We start from the raw sequence: 22,188 nt of genomic DNA on the forward strand, positions 1-22,188 counted from the left end.
ATCTCAGGCTGCTGTTTCTTTGTTTCTGAGCCACCTAACTTGCTCAAATTTAAACTTTGGTTCGAATTTAAGCTTTTGCCAAAATGTAGGTCCCACTGGGGTGGGGAAGTGTCCCAATTTGTGGGCAGGCCAACCTGTCCCTGGAAGCAAGCCACATTGCCTGTCTTTGTAGGCTGTGAACTTGAACTTGCATGGACAGCAAACTCATGTTCCCTCACCCAGGTGGCTTTAAATGGGGAATTTTGGACCTGCCTTTCGTCTGGGGCCAAAACTATACCCTGTGTGCCTCCCTTGTCCCGGATTTCTGCTACTGGACCTGCTCTACAGGGGTCCCAGAACTCTCCTTCCCTGTTCCCTGGCTTAAACAGCTTACTCTGAACATGAATGGCTCCTCCCCCCACACAAGCCACAGTGCTTGCCTGTGAACTCAAACTTGCTGTGGGCTGAGGATTCCTATTCTTAGGCTCACTCCTCACGGGCGGACCGTACCTCCGTTGTTGGAGGGGGTACACTGGTCCTGGTCCCCACCTGCCTAGCGGGACCTGCTGGTGTTCTCCTACCACCCCATTGTCCACCCCTCCTCGCTGCCAGAGCTCCTCAAGACTCAGAGCTGTGGGCTGCGGTCTTGGGGTCTCTAATTCCCAATCCAGCACCGTTCTGGGTGCTGCCTGTGGGATGGTTCTACTTGGGCTGCCAGTAAAGTCCAGCTGACCTGCCTTCGGGCTGATCAGACAAATCATCCCCTTTGATGCATTTAAAGCCATGTTAAGGCTTTCTATCTCTGCCCTACAGGGGCCATGATCTGCTTCCTCAAACCTTAGGGCGCAGGCCAGCTTATAAGCTGCCTTTACTTCCCTAAACTTCTCCTCCTGCTCTGTTACTTCTGAGGTGAGGCGGGCATTCTCTTCCCGCAGTCTCATCTCGCTCCTCTTTACTCCTATAATTTGGTACTTTAGGAATTCTATCTTGTTCCTTGCATGGCTTTTTCCCTCGCTAGCTTCTTGGGTGAGGTGTGCGATTTCCTCCTGTAGCCTCATCTCACAGTCCCTTGCCTCTGTGATTCCTGCACAAGGTGCTCTATAAATGCCTGGCATTTCGTGACCTCTAGTGTGAGGCGTGCATTCTCTTCCCGCACCCTCATTCCACTAGCTCTGGCCTCATACACCTCTCTGAGGCATTCTACCTCCGCCTGGCATTTTTCAAGCTGGGACTCCCGATTCTTGGCATCTTTAACCTCCTCCTGCACCCTCTTCTCACCCTTCCTAACCCAGCCACCTATACCATGACAGATCAGCCTACACGCTGCTGCTAACATCCGCAGGGCTACCCACATACTGAAAACAACGAGTAAAACAAGAGCTGATGCTTTCTCCAGATCCAGACCACTTATTAAATCAAAAACTGCCTCCACTCCTACCTGGCTTGCCATTTGTAAGGGGGGCATCTTTTAACTGGTTTATGGTAATTTACCTGGCCAGCAGCCTTTGCCTCTGAGCTCTGACCAATTCCAACCTTTTACCTGGTTTACGGTAATTCACCTGGTCAGCAGCCTTTTGCTGCTGCACTCTAAACCAATTTACAAACAGCAGTTTCGAATCGCTACCCCTCCTTCAGTTCTGAGTGGAGGAACTTATAATTAATGATATTAAAACAGACAAGTGGTTTGGATGAGAGAAAAATCAAGTTTTATTACCTAAATAAACTACAATCAAAAGAATAAACTATGCCACACGAACACAGTAATTACAGTAAAACTATATAACAGGGGGTTGCAGATGGGGAAAACGAGGGATAAAACTCCTGCTAGGTTGTCTTGTTGAGGAGTCAGAACACCCTGCTCACCTGTGGTCCAGCGAAGTAAAAAGAGAGTGATAGCTTCTCAGCAGCTATCTTATATACCTGGTGAGCTCCTGCTGTTCTGCCCTACCAGGGCTGTGAGCAAAATTCCCACCCAAAGGTTCCAATACACAAGAGAAAGCTGTGATTGGCTAACTCAGAGTGGTTGGACTGGGTTAATGTGTCTTCCGGAGCTCCCTGGGCTGAAACAAAAGGGAACTACAACTGCTCTATTGTCCAGAATGCTAGGTGATTTAAGCCCATTCAGTTCTTAAACGGTTCCCATTCAAGATCCAAAAGTCTCTTCTGCAGTTTAGATGTATCCACTCGATATACAAACAAATGCTAATAGCATTCAATTGCTTTGTAAACAAAGCATTGTCCTGTGTCTTCGGCCATGTGGTGACAGCCATTTTTATCCCTGGAAATTTAAAAGCACAACGCCCAGGGATTCTTTAATAATCTTCAGTACTGTAAATTACTGCGAATTCTTATAGGGGGAACTACTTTTTACAGCTCATGTATAGTGTAGTACCGGCAGCGACCACACCTGTATATAGCACTGAGTAGTAATCTGTACAGTCAGTTCCACTGTGAGCCACGTTGAGTAAACACCTGTTGTATCGTTTCTCCTGCAGTCTGTGTCTTATTATACACAGACACAACATTGACGACGAGGCAAGTTCGAACCTACCTGCAACCTCCCGGGGATTTGTTCCTGGAGTTCAGTGGATTGGAGGTCAAGGCCAGAGACTCGGGCGTCGACCACGGGCAACCGCCCAGTCATCCAGCAGAGAGACTCAAGAATTGTGGGGGAGGCTGTCGAGAGCCAGGCTTGGCTTTCCAGTTGAGGTGGTCCAGCAAAACGGGCTGGCAACAGGTAGTGCGCAGACCCTTCCCGGACAGCGGCGGGTTAGAGCCCGACCGAGCGGCACAGCAAAGGGCCGAGCAGCATCGACGGGGGAGAGAGAGAGAGGGCAGAGGGCACAGCCGGTGTTCAGGGGCCGAGCAGCATCGGAGAGAGGGAGAGAGAGACGTGCAGAAACCTACAGGGCGCCGCCATTGCCATGAGAACTGCTGGGAGCGGTGTTGGCAGCAGCGGGGCAGGAAGGAAAGCGGGGGAGACGCCATTTTAAGCCATTGGGAGACGCCATTTTAAACCACACCCAAAATGCCGAAGAGTGGCAGTATCACCGCATTTGACAATGAAGTCGAAGATTGGACTACATATGTTGAACGAATAGAGGTGTACTGCAAGGCAAATGAGGTGTCAGATGACAAGAAAACGTCGGTATTGTTAAATTTAATGGGTGCAAAGACGTATGGTTTATTACAAAATCTAGTAACCCCAACAAAGCCAATGGAAAAGAGTTTTGAAGACATAGTAACGTCACTAAAGGAACATTTAAACCCCACACCGCTGCTGATAGCAGAAAGATTCAAGTTTCACAAACGGAACCAGCATAAGGATGAAAGCAATGCTGATTATTTAACAGAACTGCGCAAACTATCGAAACACTGCCAGTTTGGAGCGGGACTGGCAGATACCTTAAGGGACAAGTTTGTGTGTGGGCTTCAAAGTGAAGGAACCCAGAAATGGCTTTTATCTGAAAAGGACCTTACGCTGGAAAAGGCTTTCAGCATTGTGGTATCATATGAAGCAGCAGCACGGGGCGCTGCAGAGATACAACAGAGACCGCAAGAATATGGCACAAACGAAATGTCATATGGAACAGAGAAGTGCTATCGCTGCGGCAGAACAACACACGACCAGAATGATTGCTGGTTCAAAGACAAAGTGTGCAGACAGTGTGGAAAAGTAGGACACATAGCACGAGTCTGCAGGTTGGGAAAGAAAACCAGCAATAAGAAACCTACCAAAGGAAAGTACAAGAAGGTACATAAGATGACGGAGAATAGTTCAGACGAACAAAAGAGTGATAACGACTCCGAAAGCAGGGAACTGAGTTGTCTGAAACTACATAATGTGATCACAACGGAGGATCACCGAACCATTTGGGTCACTCTCAAGTTAGCAGGAGTCCAGGTAAAGATGGAATTGGACACAGGATCAGCTCTAACAGTCATAAACCGACGGGACTACGAGCAGCTATTCTCACACATACCCTTGAGAGACACAAAAATTATTTTGAAGACGTACACGGGGCAAAAAGTCTACCCCAAAGGAAAAATAAGGGTGACCGTTATATATAATGGTAAGGAAACACCAAAACTAGACCTGTATTTATTGCAAGATGGAGGACCACCATTACTGGGACGTGAATGGATCCGGAAAATACAACTGGATTGGCATTCCATACAGGCACTGACTGTGGCTGACAAAAAGGATGACGACGTCACACCTGGGCGACTGTCAAAGATCCTAACTGACGTGAAAGAAGTGTTCCAGCAAGGACTCGGAACACTAAAAGGCATGACAGCGACGATTAAAATTGAAGAAAATGCAAGTCCAAATTTTTTTAAGGCCAGACCGGTACCTTATGCGATCCGCCCAGCCGTCGAAGCAGAGCTGGAGAGTCTGGAGCGTTCAGGTGTACTGTCCAAGGTAGACTGGAGCGAGTGGGCTACACCCATCGTCCCTGTGATGAAAAAGTCGTTGAGCAGCACGCCTGGGGAACCAAGGAAGGTTCGCATCTGTGGGGACTTTAAGGTAACAGTGAACCCGGTCCATCACACCGTACAATATCCACTTCCGCGGATTGAAGATATTTTCGCCTCGCTATCTGGAGGGAAACGCTTCACTAAGATTGATCTGGCCCAGGCGTATCTACAAATGGGGGTAGAAGAAGCATCAAAAAAATACCTCACAATCAACACCCATAAAGGTCTCTACCAATACAATCGGCTGGTATTCGGGGTAGCATCAGCTCCGGCAATTTGGCAAAGGGCAATGGAACAAGTCCTGAAAGGGATCCCAGGGACCCAGTGTTATTTGGACGACATCCTGGTCACGGGCGAAAATGACAGTGATCACCTTGCCAACCTGGAGCAGGTGCTCACTAGATTGCAGGAATATGGGCTCCGAGCTAACCGCCCCAAATGCGAGTTTCTTAGAAAACAGATCTCGTATTGTGGCCACGTTATTGATAAAGAGGGGTTACATAAGTCCCCAGAGAAGATTGAGGCAGTAGTCAAGGCTCCAGCACCGGAAAATGTGTCACAACTGAGGTCGTTCCTCGGGCTGGTAAACTACTACCATAAGTTCTTGCCAAATTTGTCTACAATACTACACCCACTGAACACCCGACTGCAAACTGGGGTGCCATGGAAGTGGAGTGATGAATGTAGACGAGCTTTCCAGAAGAGCAAAACACTAATCACATCGAAAGAGGTATTGGCCCATTACAACCCATCATTACCAATTGGGTTGGCATGTGATGCGTCACCCTACGGCATTGGAGCGGTGCTGTCGCACAAATTCTCGGACGGTTCAGAGAGGCCAATAGCCTTTGCGTCACGATCACTAACCTCAGCCGAGCGTAACTACGCCCAGATTGACAGGGAGGCCCTCAGCCTAGTGTGGGGAGTGAAAAAGTTCAATCACTATCTGCACGGGCAGAAATTCACCTTGCTGACTGATCACCAGCCTCTTGTCTCCATTTTTAATCCGAAGAAGGGCGTTCCGGTGATGACTGCGCAGCGAATACAAAGATGGTCACTTTTTCTAGGGGCGCACCACTATGAGATTGAATATAAGGGCACGAAACAGCATGGAAATGCTGATGGGCTATCACGCCTGCCACTGCCTACTGCGGAGGAAGCACCAGCAGTGGATCCTGTCGAAATATTCCATTCGACTATAGTTGAATACCTACCGGTAACTAACGCTTGTATCGAAAAGGAAACCCGAAATGACCCGACACTGTCTCGGGTATATGATTTGACGGTGAAGGGATGGCCAGCACATGGCGACTCACTGTTGCCAGCATTCTCGACAAGGAGAGAACAGCTGTCAGTGTGCTGGAGGACCTTGATGTGTGGATCCCGAGTGGTAATTCCACCCAAGTTAAGGGATAGAGTGCTCAATGAGCTTCATGAGGGTCATCTGGGAGGGATAAACATGAAAAGCCTAGCCAGGGCTTATATGTGGTGGCCGGGAATCGATAAACAAATCGAGGACCTGACCAAGAGCTGCTCAGGATGCCAGAAAGTCCAAAATGCACCACCACAGGCCCCTCTACACCCATGGAAGTGGCCCTCATCTCCATGGCAACGGGTGCATATTGATTTTGCTGGTCCATTCATGGACTCAGTGTTTTTAATAGCCGTGGATGCGCACTCGAAATGGCCTGAGGTCATCAAAATGTCCTCCACCACCACGGAGAAAACTATTGCAGTCCTACGGACCATTTTTGCCAGGAATGGCTTGCCAGAACAGATTTGCTCCGACAACGGACCACAGTTTGTGTCCGAAGAGTTCCGGAGGTTCTTGAAAAAGAATGGGGTAAGGCATTACACATCCGCCCCGTATCATCCAGCCACTAATGGATTGGCTGAGAGGTTCGTACAAACCTTTAAGAAGGCAATAAAGGCTATGTACAATGACAACATTCTGCTGCAGCACAAGGTGGACAATTTCCTGTTCGCCTACCGGAATGCGACACATGCAGTCACCAACCAGGCCCCAGCCATGATATTCTTTAACCGAAGGTTAAGATCTCGCCTGGATTTGCTCAGACCAAACGTACGAAGAGATGTTGAGAGTAAGCAATTCCAGCACATGCATGAGAAGCCAACAAGGAGCTTCAATGTAGGGCAACCAGTCTTGGCCTGCGACTACCGAACAGAAAAATGGCAGCCAGGAACGATATGCACACGGCAGGGCCCACTAATGTACACAGTGGACGTTGGGGAGAGCATCGTGAGATGCCATGCTGACCAGATCCTAGAGTCACAGGAACAAGTCAACCCCATGCCTCGCCCATACGTACCTGGTGATGAACCCGATGTACAGGTCGCATCTACCCCAGAAACAGTAGCATCGGAAGCTGATGAACCAACCGATGACAGGGGGCCAGAATCGCCTCCGCACCAAGAGCAAGACACTCGAGAAAGGCACTATCCAGAAAGGATCAGGAAGCCTCCCCAAAGACTGAATATATAAATAAACTGTTTTCAGTTAATGTTGCATGTTAAAAGTGTTAATTGTAATTAGTTTGATATTTCATTGTTAAATGAGTGTTATGGTACTGTTAATCTAAAAGGGGAGGAATTGTAACGTATATACCTTTAAGGGGGGGAACTACTTTTTACAGCTCATGTATACTGTAGTACCGGCAGTGACTGTAGTGTATGTACCTTTAAGAGAGAACTACTTTTACAGCTCCTGTGTACTGTAGTACTGGCAGTGACCACACCTGTATATAAGCCTTGAGCATGCCTCTGTACTGTCAGTCTTTAGACTACCCTCCTCCAGTAAACACCTGTCGATTGTTAAGTTACAGCCTCCGTGTAGTTATTGGAAAACATCATACTTTAAGAATCACGGATTCAATAGTGGCGACGAGGTCGATTCGAATCTACCTGCAACTCTGCATTTCCCTTCAAGGATTCGCTCCAGGAGGGCGGTGGAAGAAAGTCGAGGCCAGAAGCACGGGCGTCGGCCACGAGCAACCGCCCAGTCATCCGGCATAGAGTGAACATCGCAGGGGAGGCTGTTGAGAGCCGGGCTTGGTTCCCCAGCCACGACGATCCAGCAACAGACTGGCAACAGGTATAGCGCAGACCCTTCCCGGACAGCGGCGGCTGGAGCCGACCGACGGCAGAGAAAAAGCCGAGCAGCGTCGACGGGGTAAGAGAGAGGGTGAAGCACACAGGGCGCAGCCAGGGGTTGAAAACCAAGCGGCGTCGAGGAAAAACAAAACCGAGAGAGAGAGGGTAAAGCAGCCGGGTTCAGGACCGAGCGGCGGCAACGGGAAAGGCGCACAGGAGAACGCGCAGAGCACAGCCAGGGCTCAAGGGCTGAACAGCATCCGCGGGGAGAAGAAGGGAGAGCACGGGAGACGCCATTGAGCCGCGGAGAAGAAGGGAGAGTGCGGGAGACGCCATTATTAGAAGCCGCAGCGGAGAAGAAGGTCGAGCGTGGGAAGAAAGGAAAGCGCGGGAGATGCCATTTTGTGCCAGCGGAGAAGAAGGGAGAGCGCGGGAGACGCCATTTTAGACAGTTAAATCACACCCAGGGATGCCGAAGAGTGGCAGTATCACTGCGTTCGACAATGAAGTCGAAGATTGGGCGACATATGTGGAACGCATTGAGGTGTACTGCAGGGCGAATGAAGTGCCAGATGCTAGGAAAGCACTGGTTTTGTTAAATTCCATGGGTGCAAAAACTTATGGCTTACTGCGAAACCTAATAACCCCAGAGAAGCCCGTGGATAAGAATTTCGAAAGCATAGTAGATATCATACAGGACCACTTAAACCCCACACCGCTGCTGATAGCAAAAAGATTTAAGTTCCACAAAAGGAACCAGCATAAAGACGAAAGTAATGCTGAGTAATTAACGGAACTGCGCAAGCTATCGAAACACTGCCAGTTTGGAGTGGGACTAGCAGATACGTTAAGGGACAAGTTTGTGTGTAGGCTTCAAAGTGAAGGATCCCAGAAAAGGCTTCTATCAGAAAAGGATCTTACGCTGGACAAGGCTTTCAGCATGGCAGTATCACACGAAGCAGCCGCACGGGGCACTGCAGAGATACAACGGAGACCGCAAGAATATGGCACCAATGAAATGTCATATGGAGCAGGGAAGTGTTATCGCTGCGGCAGAACAACACATGACCAGAAGGATTGTTGGTTCAAGGACCAAGTGTGCAGACAGTGTGGAAAAGCAGGACACATAGCAAGAGTCTGCAGGTCAGGGAAGAAAACCAACAGCAAGAAATCTCCACAGGAGAAGTACAAAAAGGCACATAAGGTGATGGACAGTAGTTCAGACGAACAGAAAAGTGATACAGACTCCGGAAGCAAGGAGCTGGGTTGTCTGAAACTACATAAGGTAACCAAAATGGAGGATCACCAGACTATCTGGGTCACACTCAAGATAGACGGAGTCCAAGTGAAAATGGAATTGGACACAGGATCAGTCATAAGCCAAAGGGACTACAAGCGGCTATTTTCACATATACCCTTGAAAGCTACAGAGATTGTCTTGAAGACGTACATGGGGCAAAAAGTCTACCCCAAAGGAAAAATAAGGGTGAAAGTGATATACAAAGGCCAGGAAATACCTAAAATGGACCTATATGTATTGCCAGATGGAGGACCACCACTACTAGGACGTGAATGGATCCGGAAGATACAATTAGATTGGCATTCCATACAGGCACTGAAGGTTGAGGCCAAAAAGGATGACGACGTCACACCTGGACGACTGTCAAAAATGCTAACTGACGCACAAGAAGTGTTCCAGGAGGGACTCAGAACACTAAAAGGCATAACAGCAATGATTAAAATAGAGGAAAATGCAAGCCCAAAGTTTTTTAAGGCCAGACCGGTGCCTTATGCGATCCGAACAACCGTCGAAGCAAAGCTGGAAGGGTTGGAACATTCAGGAGTACTGTCCAAAGTAGACTGGAGCGAGTGGGCTACACCCATCGTTCCTGTAATGAAGAGGTCATTGAGTAATACGCCTGGGGAACCAAAGAAGATCCGCATCTGTGGGGACTTTAAGGTGACAGTGAGCCCAGTCCTTCACACGGTACAATATCCGCTTCCACGGAGTGAGGATATTTTTGCTTCGCTATCTGGAGGTAAACGCTTCACCAAAATTGATCTGGCCCAGGTGTACTTGCAAATGGAGGTAGAAGAAGCCTCGAAACAATACCCCACGATCAACACTCATAAAGGTCTCTACCAGTACAACCAGCTGCTGTTCGGGGTAGCATCGGCTCCGGCATTTTGGCAAAGGGCAATGGATCAAGTCCTGCAAGGGATTCCAGGGACCCAGTGTTATTTGGACGACATCCTGGTCACGGGCAAAAATGACAGTGATCACCTCGCCAACCTGGAGCAGGTGCTCACTAGATTAAAGGAATATGGGCTATGAGCTAATCGCCACAAGTGCGAGCTTTTCCAGAAGCATATCTCGTATTGTGGCCACGTTATTGATGAAGAGGGGTTACATAAGTCCCCTGAAAAGATTGAGGCAGTAGTCAAGGCTCCAGCACCGGAAAATGTGTCACAACTGAGGTCGTTCCTCGGGCTGGTAAACTACTACCATAAGTTCTTACCAAATTTGTCTACAGTATTACACCCACTGAACACCCTACTGCAAACGGGGGTACCATGGAAGTGGAATGACGAATGTAAACGAGCTTTCCAGAAGTGCAAAGAATTGATCACATCAAAAGAGGTGTTGGCCCATTTCAACCCAGCACTACCAATTCGGTTGGCATGTGATGCATCACCCTATGGTATTGGAGCGGTGCTGTCGCACAAATTCCCAGACGGGTTGGAGAGGCCAGTAGCCTTTACGTCTCGGTCACTAACCTCAGCCGAGCACAACTACGCCCAGATTGACAGGGAGGCCCTCAGCCTAGTATGGGGAGTAAAAAAATTCAACCACTATCTGCATGGGCAGAAGTTCACCTTGCTGACTGACCACCAACCACTTGTCTCCATCTTCAATCCAAAGAAGGGCGTTCCGGTGATGACTGCACAACGGTTACAAAGATGGTCCCTTTTTCTAGGGGCGAACCAATATGAAATAGAATATAAAGGCACTAAACAGCATGGGAACGCTGATGGGCTATCACGCCTGCCACTGCCTACTGTGGAGGAAGAACCAGCAGTGGACCCTATCGAGATATTTTATTCGTCAATAATTGAACGATTGCCAGTAACTAACGCGGATATAGAGAAGGAGACCCGCAATGATCTGACACTGTCTCGGGTATATGATTTGACGGTGAGGGGATGGCCAACACATGGCGACTCACTGTTGCCAGCATTCTCATCAAGAAAAGAACAGCTGTCAGTATGCCAGGGGACAGTGATGTGTGGATCCCGAGTGGTAATTCCACCCAAGTTAAGGGAGAGAGTGCTCAATGAGCTTCACGAAGGTCATCTGGGAGGGGTGAAAATGAAAAGCCTTGCTAGGGCTTATGTATGGTGGCCGGGGATCGATCAACAAATCGAAGACCTAACCAAGAGCTGCTCAGGATGCCAGAAGGTCCAAAATGCACCACCACATGCCCCTCTACACCCATGGGAGTGGCCCTCCTCTCCATGGCAATGGGTGCATATTGATTTTGCTGGTCCATTCATGGACTCAATGTTCTTAATAGCAGTGGATGCTCACTCGAAATGGCCTGAGGTGATAAAAATGTCCTCAACCACTACAGAGAAAACGATTGCAGTCCTACGGACCATATTTGCCAGGAACGGCTTGCCAGAGCAGATTTGCTCTGATAATGGACCACAGTTTGTGTCCGAAGAGTTTCGGAAATTTATGAGAAGGAATGGGGTAAGGCATTACACATCCACCCTGTATCATCCGGCCACAAATGGATTGGCTGAGAGGTTCGTACAAACCTTTAAAAAGGTGATAAAGGCCATGTGCGATGATGAAATTCCACTACAGCATAAGGTGGACAATTTCCTGTTAGCCTACTGAAATGCGACACATGCAGTTACCAACCAGACCCCGGCCATGATGTTCTTTAACCGAAGGTTGAGATCTCGTCTGGATTTGTTGAGGATAAACAATTCCAGCACATCAATGAGAAGCCGACAAGGAGCTTCAATGTAGGACAACCAGTCTTGGCCCATGACTACCGAACAGAGAAATGGCTACCCGGAACGATATGCACACGGCAGGGGCCATTAATGTACACAGTGGATGTCGGGGAGAACATTGTGAGACGCCACGTCGATCAGATCTTGGCGTCACAGGAACGAGCCAACCCCATGTCTCGCGTCCCTGGGGATGAACCCGACATACCAGTAGCATCTACCTCAGAAACAGTAGCAGTGGAAACTGATGAAATAACCGACGAAAAGGGGCCAGAATCGCCTCCGCACCAAGAACAAGAACCTCAGGAAAGGCGCTATCCAGAAAGGATCAGGAAGCCGCCCCAAAGACTGAATCTATAAATGGACTATTTCAGTTTAATGTGCATGTTAAAGTGTTAATTGTTATTTGAATGTTATGGGTACTGCTAATCTAAAAGGGGAGGAATTGTAGTGTATGTACCTTTAAGAGAGAACTACTTTTACAGCTCCTGTATACTGTAGTACCGGCAGTGACTACACCTGTATATAAGCCTTGAGCATGCCTCTGTACTGTCAGTCTTCAGACTACCCTCCTCCAGTAAACACCTGTTGATTGTTAAGTTACAGCCTCCGTGTAGTTATTGGAAAACATCATACTTTAAGAATCACGGATTCAACAGTGACCACACCTGTATATTGCACTGAGTAGTAATCTGTACAGTCAGTTCCACTGTGAGCCATGTTGAGTAAACACCTGTTGTATCGTTTCTTCTGCAGTCTGTGTCTTATTATACACAGTCACAACACCCACAATCTCTAATTCCCCCAATACACTGACCTGCTCCCGTAGGCTTCAGCCTTGTGAAGCAGGCTTCCGCCCAAAAGGCCTCCTGCCTGCCAATCAGGCTGCCTGTGGGCGGGAATCCCACTGTAAGGAGCCTTGCAGTTAAATTCTGCCAAGGCTGACATGATCAAATATTTAATTAATTAGCTAAATATATTGACCTAGAAATTCAATGGCGCTGCACCCATAACAGGCATAACATGGGTGCCTATGGGTCCAATATGGTGCACACACTCACTCCACACCAGAAGTGTACCACCTGCCATATTGGTAAAGGCTCCTGCCTATGCAAATCGGGGCCTAGCGCCTCTTTGAGGCACGCTTTGAAAAATGTGTTTGTGACTGACCGCAGCATGCACTATGCACGCTGCAGTCAGTGTTCTCAGGCAGGTGGCAGCCATACAAGCGGTCCATGAAAAACCCAAGTTATGTGTAAGAGTCAGTTCACTTTATCCATTTATCAGGTTGGACCATTTTTTTAGCAATCACTGAAGTTAAATAAAAATCTATTGTTAGGCAGATGGAACACTGTCAAGTGCTGCCGGACCTCAGGTCTTCTCCCTACTTCTGCCAGATGCTAGGGTCCCTCCCAGTGCAGCCAGATTCAAGGGCCCATCCCAACACTACCAGCCCGCAGGACACTCCTTCCCAGTGCTGGTAAACCTTAGAGCCTCTCACCAGTAATACCATACTGCAGGCCCACACATCCCAGAGATGCCAGACTCTACAACAATCTGACTAGTGCTGCAAGACCATAATGGAAAGGAAAATTGGGAGAGGTGTATAGCGGACAGCCTATCCGATATCACTCATTGTACACTATCGCCTAAAGTTAAAATTACCCCCATGGTGTGCAAGCCAGAAGCAAAACAAGGCTTGGTCAGAGAGCCTGGAATATCCTGCCAGCAGTCTAGGGGTTAAGGCTGTGTAAGAGTCAGTTCACTGTATCTATTTATCAGGTTGGACCAGTTTTTTAGCAATCACTGAAGTTAAATAAAGATCTACAGTATTGTTACGCACTTATTCGGTTCCTAAATAACCTTGAGGGTTTTTTAATTGCAGAATTCTATAATTCAATTTTATAAAATTGGTGGTAATTCATCCCACTGAAGTGAATAGAGACAGGGAACAGGATCGAAGAATAACATGGAATTTTAGACATCCCTAAAATATTTGTAATTGCAGCTCTCATTGTTATTTTATTTTACTTATTAACTGGCCTACCTTAAAAATTGTCTGGAAATGCCATGATGTGTATACACAGCAGTAGTAATATATTTTAATTAAATATTTTTAAATCTAATTTGTATTTTAATAAACTTTGTGAGTAATTTTATAATAGTTTAAGGATTGCAGAATAACTTACCCAGTCCAGAGCACCCTCAATATTCAGTAGGTGTTCATTCAGGCTGCAATTTAATAAGATATGCATGTACCTGTCAGCCATTGAATTATTCAGTTTACATTATGTACATAAATGAGATTAGTATAAATAGGATCTTTTTCTTAATGTCCACAATTAATATAACTTCTCAAGCCCAGTGTGCAGATAATATTTTAATATCTGCCACTGTTTCTTTGCATTGAATTGGTGGAGAATAGGGATTTCCATTGCTGCGAAACTGGTTCAGGAGGTCCAGATTAGATTTCTGTAGTTGGTTACTTTGGGACTAAACCATAAGGCATTAGTCATTATAACACCATTGAGACTAATTTAATTTTTTATTCATATAATTAATAACTAAGCCCCTCCGAAACAGCCTTTCAACTCCTCATTGCAGTCGAATATACGGTAAGCCTCCTCATCATATTCTTGACAGTACTTTATTAACAAATGGCCTCTGCTCATTATATAAAAATGCACTTAATGAGGGCTATCAAATGCAATGACAATCCCCTGTTTTTCAATTGAATGCTATTACTGTTTAATATCTTTGACCTATCACTAGTGTTCAGTAAATTAATAGCTGCACAGTTCCCCCTGCTACACTTTATTAACATCCTCAGTGCCAGGTTGACAGAAAGTTCATCACAAATCTTGGGCTTTATCAATATTATAATCATTATATCAATATCGTCCCAGCAAAATATCATGCTGCTTTACCTTTCATTTTCTGACACAATGAAATATATAATTTAAGGAAAAGATATCCTACTTCAGCCCAAAGCTGTATTAGTCTGAAATTTTCCTTGGTTTACTACAAAGAAAAGCTTGCCATAACAACAACTTTTCATGCATATAGTGCCTTTACTGTAAAAAAATCTCAAAACCCCTCACAGAAGCATAATCAGCTAGGACGCTGAGGTTTGAACAGTCAGCTTCAACCTGAGAGAATGGCCAGGGTGAGGGATAGAGCTGGCATCAAGGTACAGAATTTTTAGCCAGGGCTAAAGATAATGGCATCGGTCCTCCTAACGTCTGACAACACAGAGACAGTGGAGGGGCCGAGAGAGGGGGAGGAAACATAGAGCTGAGTCTTGTCAGCATGCATGTGGAAGCTGACCCCATGTCTGTGAATGGTGTCGCCAAGGGGCAGCATGTGAATGTGGAAGAGGTGGGAGGTAATGATAGAGAGAGACTCTGAAGGCAGTGGTGCAGGGGCAACATACCAACACTGTACTTGTACTGTCTATTTATCTCTTTATAATTATATAAGCCAACCTACTAGACTAATGGATAAAATATTAAGAATCTCTTCATGCTTGTATTTTCCTAGAAAAAAGAAGGTTCAATGCAACCAAAAATTGAAGCCACTGTACAATGCAATGTCTTAATTACTGCTATATTATGCCACTTTCTCTAAACAATCATTGTGCAAGTCAAGACATATTGCAGGGTGGTACATAATTAAAATATTTCACATTCAAAGAACATTTACTAATATGCTGCTGTTGAAGGTGGGAGATGTTTATTTCCATACTAAATAGCTGCAGCTGTTTAGAAAGATTTATAATGCTTTTTCATTATTAAGTGGCCCCTTCATTTGCCATCATGATGTGAAGGGATGTGATATAGTGCAGTTCATTTTTTTCCTCTTCCTGGCAAGCCGTAACTAACAGAGCTGGAGCTCTGCTGACACCTACTTTTTAATGAATAGGTATCTGATGAACTAGATTTCAGTGGTAATCTTGACCTAAGCATTCAACAAAAAGTTATTAAATCAATCTAATTAATTTCCACTCTGATTTAAATTTTAGTGGCAGTGAGCTGAAAAACTGCTATGCATTTTTAAATAGTAGAAATGTCATCACATGATATAAAACTTAACCATGGTAATTAACCTCCTGCCTGCACGATTATAGCATTTGCTTAAATGTATTCCATTAATAAATACCTCTTTGAATTTGTTAGCATGTGAGTGAAACTCATGACTGAGGAAATCAGTTCCTCTGGGGCTTGGAATGAATTGATTACATTTTGGGTGATAGGAATCTGTTAGTTACAAAGAAATCACAAATGTCACATTGCAGAACAGTCCAATTGAGGTAAAATGTTATGTGTGCATTAGATGGTGGTAATTGTAGTTGATGAAGCATCTGTTATGACCATGGATGTAATCCTTTGCTTCTGTTAGGTTGAAAAGTGTTGTTATTTTGGGTATGTGCCGCATTTCTCTATCCTGAAATCCAGCTCTTGGTTTTCACATACACACAAATCTACCATCAGAATTGGCCAATTCAACATGACAAGGGAGAGAGACATTTGAGCATCCAATGTGACAACATTTATCTGAGATCGGTACAGAGGGCTTGGCTTGTATTGTGGTGGCATGACTTGGTAATTGAAGAAGGAATGGCATTTTATGAAGTTCATTTTGCTGCTGATAGTATTGATACAATTTCAAACACCGGAGCCAAAGAAATCTATTGAAGTACAAGAATGTGCTTCCGGGTGATTGCACAGCAAACAAGAGGTCATGAAAGTATCAGAACAAGTTAGGGAGAGGCGGCAGCCTACATTTTGTGCTGGTCTTTGCCCTATTTTGTACTGCTAATTGGGCAAGCAGCAATAGGAAATGGGATGGATCCATAAATCTGGATATCTGCTCATTATTGCTCCTGTCCCATTTTCCATCATCTATCATCAGTAACAACCAATGAGAAGGAGAACTGTTCTGCACCTATTAAGAGCCTTAACAGCTTTCATAATTGGAATTACACTTGCTGTCGCCACTATAACAATCGAAGGAAGCAGAGACCTCCGTTAGTAACATTATGGCTGAATTTCATAGGAATAAAGCTTCCTACTGCAGGAGTACTTGAAGATGAAGTATAGCTTATCAATTAAAACCCACTGTGGAAGGAGATAGCACACTAAGTGCTGTGTCACAAACCATTTGGACAGTTAAGGACACCAAAGGTTACCAATGTAAGTGCATTTTATTTAAACTTGTATTATCATACATCATGCATTGGCATTCTTTTTGTGTGCAGTCAATAGACTTAGAAAAGCCATGTTATCGTAGCCACAGCTGACAAATATGGTACTGTAGGAACGGAGGTTCCTAGCTGAAGAATTGAGATTGACGCAGAGAATCAAAAACAATAAAATTTAATGAACAAATGAAGTTAAACAATAAACTGCTGGATACAATGCAAATAGGTCTGGTCTGGTTGAAAGCCTCTCTAGAACTGCTAGAAGGTTCCGAGCACTGACGTCATGACGTCATCACGTTCTTCCCGCCATTGGGGGATCACGTGACGGGCGGCATGACGTCATCGCGCGGAGTAAAGGAAAGAAGCCATAGTACAGTTAACAGATACATTAAAGGTGCAGCCCCCGGTTGCACTACATTGCTGTTAAAGGAATTATAAACAATTGTCCTGAATCCCCTGGTGGCTCCGCCACATACGCCCCCCCCAGAATTGTCTTTAACAGAAAAGGTAAGACGAGAAGGGGGTCTGACGAGTCTGTCCGACCGACTGCGATACTCTGGCAACTGGAACGGAGCGCTAGAAGACGAACTGGCAGTTGGCCATGGTTGGGATGGTGCCGCAGGCGTAGGAGAAGAAGTGGCTGGCTGTGGTTGACCCGATGAGTCGGGTACGGGCGACCCAGCGCCTGACTGTGGCTGTACTGGACCGACGGTCGATGGTGGACGCCCACGACGAGGCGGTTGAGCGGTGACGACTGGCTCGGTGAGATCCAGATGAGCCGGTTTTAACCGGTCGATGGAGATGTGGTCAGGCTTACCGCCGATGTCAACTGTGAAAGACTTGTCACCTGACGAGATAACGCAGAACGGACCAGTGTAAGGTGGTTTGAGCGGGTCTCTGTGAACATCTTGACGAATGAAAACGTATTCGGCGCTCTTAAGCTCCACCGGGACATGGGAGCGCTGCAGGTCGTGATGAGACATAGGCACTGGGATGAAATTCTTAGCCGCCTCTTGGTGGCTGACGAGCTGCTGAGCTGCGGACCAGGGTTCCGTGTGAGGAGGAAGAAAATCGCCAGGAACTCTGAGTGGTTGGCCGTAAACCAGTTCTGCAGAAGAAGATTGCAGGTCATCCTTAGGAGCCGTGTGAAGACCCAGCAGCACCCAAGGGAGCCTGTCCACCCAACCAGTCCCACAAAGACTAGCACGCAGTGCAGCTTTAAGGGACCTGTGAAATCTCTCACACAGACCGTTTGCCTGTGGATGATAGGCGGTGGTGCGATGAAGCTTGGTACCCAAACCCTGAGCCACGGCATTCCAAAGTTCTGAGGTAAATTGAGGTCCTCGGTCGGAGGAGATGTCGGCCGGTACCCCGAACCGAGCCACCCATGACGAGATGAAGGCTCTGGAAACATCCGCCGCTGTGGTGGCAACCAAAGGAATTGCCTCTGGCCACCGGGTGGTACGGTCTACCACGGTGAGGAGATGCGTGAAACCACGAGGAGAAGGGAGAGGACCAAACAGGTCCACGTGAACATGGTCGAAGCGACACTCTGGAACTGGAAAAGTGGCCACTGGGGCCTTAACATGGCATTGGATTTTGGACTTCTGGCAACTCACGCAGGTATTGGTCCAGTCACGGACGTCGAGATGCATGCCTTTCCAGACGAACTTCTTTGCCATGAGTCGTTGTGAAGCCCTCATACCAGGGTGCGACAAACCGCGGATTGCGTTGAAAACTCTCCTGCGCCATTCGACTGGTACAATTGGTCGGGGGACTCCCATCGAGATGTCGCAAAGGAGTGTGGTCCCTGCGGCCTGAAAACTGACATCAGCCACTTGTAAGCTGGAAGGTGTGGTCCGGTATGCCTGCACTTCAGGGTCTGCCATCTGTTCTTCTGCCAAACCAACATTGTCGATTCCCAGGTGGACTGCGTGGACCGGGGCACGGGAGAGACAATCTGCCACCAGGTTGTCCTTGCCAGACACATGTTGTATGTCTGTTGTAAATTCTGATATGAACGTTAGATGACGTTGTTGCCGAGCCGACCATGGTTCCGCGGTCTTGGCCATGGCAAACGTAAGTGGCTTGTGGGCTACGAAAGCCATGAATGGGCGTCCTTCCAGTAAGAAGCGAAAATGGCGGATGGCCAGGAAAAGTGCCAACAACTCCCTATCAAAGGTACTGTATTTGCGTTCATTTTTTCGCAATTGGTGGCTGAAGAAAGCCAGTGGTTGCCACGTGCTGTTGACCAATTGCTCCTGCACTGCCCCGATGGCATAGTCAGATGCATCTGTGGTAAGGGCGATGGTTGCACCTGGAAGAGGATGTGCTAACATGGTCGCATCAGCCAAAGCGTCCTTAGTATTGAGGAACGCCTGGACATCTGGGGTGTCCAGCCGATGGGGTCTTTACCCGATTTACCTTTTAGAGCCTCGTACAACGGTTGCATTAACAGGGCCGCCTTGGGGACAAAACGATGATAAAAATTGACCATCCCCAGGAATTCCTGGAGAGTCCTGACGGTCTGAGGACGCGGGAACGAGGTAACTGCCTCCACCTTCGTAGCCAGTGGAACGGCGCCTTCTGAGGTGATTCTGTGTCCCAGAAAATCAATGCTTTGTAAGCCAAACTGACACTTGGCCGGGTTGATAATAAGGCCATGCTGGCTGAGATGAGAAAAAAGGGTATGCAAGTGCATAATGTGCTCTTTCTTGCTGGTACTGGTGATAAGGATGTCATCGAGGTAGACGAAGATGAACAGCAGATCGCGCAACGCAGAATCCATGAGATGCTGGAAGGCTTGCGCTGCGTTCTTCAACCCAAATGGCATACGAAGGAACTCAAAGAGCCCGAAAGGCATGAGGACAGCGGTTTTGAGGGCGTCCTGAGGATGAACGGGCACTTGATACCCCCGGACAAGGTCTATTTTGGAAAAGATGGAATTCCCTGCCAGGTGGGCCGAAAAATCCTGTATGTGAGGAATCGGGTACCGGTCTGGAGTAGTAGCTTCATTCAGGCGTCTGTAGTTGCCGCATGGTCGCCATCTGCTGCCTGGTTTAGGAACGATGTGTAATGGTGAAGACCAAGGACTATTCGATCGTCGAATAATTCCCAGGCGCTCCATGGTATGGAACTCCGCCTTTGCGGCTGCGAGTTTACCGGGTTCCAGCCTTCGAGCCCGTGCATAAACTGGGGATCCTGTCATGGTAATGTGGTGCGCCACACCGTGCCTCGCGACTGAAGAAGAAAAAGTGGGCCTGGTGAGCTCCGGAAGCTCACCGAGAAGACGAGAGAACTCATCTGGAGATGGGACTACACAGGCAGCTGACCAAGACACAGCGGTGCTGCGGTGGCAGGGGACCGAATGAAAGGCGGCCACGTTGATTAACCGGCAGTGCCGGACGTCGACAAGAAAACCATTGGCACAAAAAAAATCTGCCTCCAGGATGGCCTGTGAGACTTTCGCCGTGATGAACTCCCAAACGAAATGCTGGCCGCCAAAACGCAGCTGGACCCTACGCTTTCCGAACGTGCGGATGGCCACACCATTGCCTGCCTCGAGGGAGGGACAGTGACCGCCGGATTGAAGATCGAGCTTCGACGCTGTTAGGATACTGCACTGGGAGCCAGTATCACAGAGAAAATGTCGACCTGACAGGGAGTCTGTGATATAAAGGAGTTTCCCTGCGGAACCGATGGCCATCGCAACTCCAGCGTGTCCCTCAGGCCCTGTCGCCCTTCTCAGAAACCGCTGGTTTGAGGTAGTTTTTTTGGGGGGGGAAAAACTGCAGGGAGGACGGCAGCATCGGGCTTTCGCGCCAAAACGAGCATGGTATGCACACCAGCCTGCTGGCGGAGGAGTAGGCTTCGCTCTTGTGGGGGATGGGTGCCTCGTGGCCGCACAACATTGTTGCATGATGGTGAAAATTTTATCCGCTTCTGCAGCGAGTTCAGCACAGTCCGTGATCGCGGAATTGGCCAAGGCCGTCTGTACTGGCTCTGGCAACTGGCAGAGAAACAACTCCCGGAACAGAAAACATTCCGATTCCGGGCCCAAGAGCATGAGCATCTGGCTCATGAGCTCTGATGGCTTTGAGTCCCCGAGGCTGGGCATGGAGATAAGTCTGCGAGCGTGCTCCATCTTGGACAGACCGAAAACCTGCAGTAACAGTGTTTTTAAAGCTTAGTACTTGCCATCGTCTGGAGGACTCCCGAGGAGGCTGACGACCCGCGAGGCAGTGGTGCTGTTGAGGGCGGAGACCATGTAATAATAACGGGTCGAATCCGCTACTACTCCTCGGATTGCAAATTGGGCTTCCGCCTGGAAAAACCACGCGGCTGGTTGTTGCTCCCAAAATTGCAGCAGTTTGAGGGTGACTGCGTTCGTGTCCATGATGTAACTTCAACGAAAATTGTTCGAAGAAATCGGGGTCACCAATGTAGGAATGGAGGTTCCTAGCTGAAGAATTGAGATCGACGCAGAGAATCAAAAACAATAAAATTTAATGAACAAGCGAAGTTAAACAATAAACTGCTGGATACAATGCAAATAGGTCTGGTCTGGTTGAAAGCCTCTCTAGAACTGCTAGAAGGTTCCGAGCGCTGACGTCATGACGTCATCACGTTCTTCCCGCCGTTGGGGGATCACGTGACGGGCGGCATGATGTCATCACGCGGAGTAAAGGAAAGAAGCCATAGTACAGTTAACAGATACATTAAAGGTGCAGCCCCCGGTTGCACTACATTGCTGTTAAAGGAATTATAAACAATTGTCCTGAATCCCCTGGTGGCTCCGCCACAGTACTCCATTAGGGAGAAAATTAGAACATAAGAAATAGGAAGAGAAGTAGGCCTTTTGGCCCCTTGAGCCTGCTCTGCCATTCAATAGATCATGGCTGATCTTCTACCTCATCTCCACTTTCCTGCACTATCCCCATATCCCTTGATTCCCTTAATATTCAAAAATCTATCAATCTCTCTTGAATATGCTCACGACTGAGCATCCACAGCCCTCTGGGGTAGAGAATTCCAAAGATTCACCACTCTCTGAGTGAAGAAATTTCTCCTCATCTCAGTCCTAAATGGCCAACCCCTTATTCTGAGACTGTGACCCCTGGTTCTAGACTCCCCAGCCAGGGGAAACATCCTCCCTGCAAAGAACCCTGTCAAGCCCTGTAAGAATTTTGTATGTTTCAATGAGATCACCTCTCATTCTTCTAAACTCAAGAGAATATAGGCCTAGTCTACTCAATCTCTCCTCATAGGACAATCCCCCATCCCAGGAATCAGTCTGGTGAACCTTTGTTGCACTCCCTCTATGGCAAGTATACCCTTCCTTAGGTAAGGAGACCAAAACTGTACACAATACACCAGGTGTGGTCTCACCAGGGCCC

This window comes from Somniosus microcephalus, chromosome 3, assembly GCF_052327205.1.
Source record: "Somniosus microcephalus isolate GS21.2 chromosome 3, FLI_Smic_1.0, whole genome shotgun sequence".
Taxonomy (NCBI): Eukaryota; Metazoa; Chordata; class Chondrichthyes; order Squaliformes; family Somniosidae; genus Somniosus; species Somniosus microcephalus.